This window comes from Lucilia cuprina, chromosome 4 (assembly GCF_022045245.1).
Source record: "Lucilia cuprina isolate Lc7/37 chromosome 4, ASM2204524v1, whole genome shotgun sequence".
NCBI classification, from domain to species: Eukaryota; Metazoa; Arthropoda; class Insecta; order Diptera; family Calliphoridae; genus Lucilia; species Lucilia cuprina.
The window spans coordinates 92,715,561-92,717,819 of record NC_060952.1 but is presented as its reverse complement, the minus strand read 5'-3'; the positions used below and the strand labels follow the sequence as shown (position 1 = coordinate 92,717,819).

General features: G+C 27.3%; 1 protein-coding gene across 4 annotated transcripts in view; it reads left to right on the top strand.

Moving 5' to 3' along the window:
* Window positions 1-2,023, top strand: part of LOC111687603 (DNA repair protein RAD51 homolog 3) — a 31,033-nt gene extending 29,010 nt beyond the window's left edge. For 3 of the 4 annotated variants that reach the window (XR_006940452.1, XR_006940451.1, XR_006940453.1), the window contains one exon: window positions 1,920-2,023. The gene's annotated coding sequence lies outside the window, so the exon portion shown is untranslated. The remainder of the gene's footprint in view (window positions 1-1,919) is intronic. The other variant, XM_023450054.2, reaches the window with a different exon arrangement.
* Window positions 2,024-2,259: the final 236 nt, after the last annotated feature.

Sequence of the window (2,259 nt, the reverse complement as noted above, 5' to 3'; positions counted from 1 at the left end):
TTCAGTTCTAGTTCAGTTCTAGTTCAGTTCTAGTTCAGTTCTAGTTCAGTTCTAGTTCAGTTCTAGTTCAGTTCTAGTTCAGTTCTAGTTCAGTTCTAGTTCAGTTCTAATTCAGTTCTAGTTCATTTCTAGTTCATTTCTACTTCAGATCTACTTTAATTCTACTTCAGTTCTAGGCCAGTTCTAGTTCAGTTCCAGTTCAGTTCTAGTTCAGTACGTATATTTTTAATTGTGCCACCAAACAAGTAAAACTGTCCATATATATTTCGAGAGCTAAACGAGTGTCGTCTGTCTTCTTTTCATTTTCATTTTATGTTGCATTTTTTCTATATATTTCTCTCTATATTTTAAATTAGAAAGTACATACCAAATTTATATATAAATGTACATAAACATACGTATGTATTTTTATGTACATATATATCAAAAGATATACAAGTTCAAGGTGCTTGATGCTCTATATATTATACTCTCTGATGGTACCTTCACTCATTTCTATATAGATAAAATATCGAGTATTAATATGTTAAATTTGAACTCAAGTGAATGTGTTGAATATAAAAGTGAAAGTTGTTAATATATGTATATACATGCGGATGTATATATACATACATATGTATGTATATAAGTAAAAGTGCAGACATATAATGCAGACTATATGAGTGCTTTTAACCACCAAAAGTTTTTTGATAATATCATCATCTAGAAATTTACATACATACATGGGCAAACAGATAGACAGACCTGTATACTATTGCTAGAGACCTAATAGAATAAATAAATGTGGGGAGAAAATAGTGCGTGCTAGTAAAAAGCCTCTAGAAAATATACATAAAATTTTGAAAGGGCATTTTATTACTAGTTTTTACTACCGACAAGTGGGGCAGTGTTTGTGGAAGAAACTATTTTGGTCTATACATATATTTTATATATTGATATGAAAGGTACTTGTTGTTGTTACCTAGAGAATTGTATAGTTTTGTTTCTGTTACATGATGACATCATGCAAATACGTTTTGTTTGTTTAGATAAAAACACCACTCACAAACAAAATTTTATTAGCATTTGTTTTAGAATAATATAAGGCGTAAAAGAGAAATCTATAAATCAATAACAAATATTATAGAAACTCATTATAAATGGCTGAGGAGGAGCTTTTTCTTCAGCAGCTTCTTGGTTTTAGAATTAATATATCGTATATTTTCTTTCCTTAATACTATTAGAAGACTATGTTTTTGTAAAACTCTTTAGAAGTAATAAGTAATAAAACTGTGTATAGGGGGTTATTAAGACCACTGGGCACCATAAAACAGCAATAGGTTTAACCTAAATTCTATTTTAAGTTAAAGCAAACTACTATCTTCTTCTCCTACTACTCTTAATGACCTGACAAATATGAAAAAAAACAAACATTCATGTCTACAACCAATGTGCTTAATGGTTTTTGGGCCCCAACCAACATAATAAACATAAAATGACTACAACCCCAAATGCGCCTTAAAAACTTAAACAAAACTTATTAGTTGGCAATATTGATGACAGTATTACATAGTTATTTTTTATTTTAATACAAAAACCAACATGAACAAACCTTAAAAATTAATATAAGAATTTATTTTACTTAGAACGATAACTCAATTTAATGAGAGTTAAATTTCAAGGTTTTTTTCTTGAATTTTTTCTTCTAATATGTATGAAAAAAGAAATAATGATGTAATTTAATAATACACAAAAAAACACTTAAAGAGGGGGAGATTTCTTTTTATGTAATTGTACTCTATATGTGGGCACTTTGTTTAATATTTTTTCTCACAGATTTTATTATTTAAGTATTTGGTAATTGCAAAAAAATATATTTAAGAACATATCTTCAATTAATAAATCTCATATTATTATTTTTTTTATAACTTTATTTACAGTTAATTTTTTTAATTTAAACCAAAAAACCAACTCCCTCCAAAAAAACCAAACAAAATGAGCTCAGCTGAATACTATCCATTCAAGGTAAATATAGAAATTAAATTTCATTAGATTTATTAATAAAAAGTTCAAATATAAGAAGCATAGTTTAAGCTTCTTAAAAAAGTTTTGATTCAAGATTGAAAATGTTGTTGATTTAAAAGAATTCTTAAACAATTAAAAACTGTTTTAGTTTAGTTCAGTTCTACTTCAGTTCTAGTTTAGTTCTAGTTCAGTTCTAGTTCAGTTCTAGTTCAGTTCTAGTTCAGTTCTAGTTCAGTTCTAGTTCAGTTCTAGTTC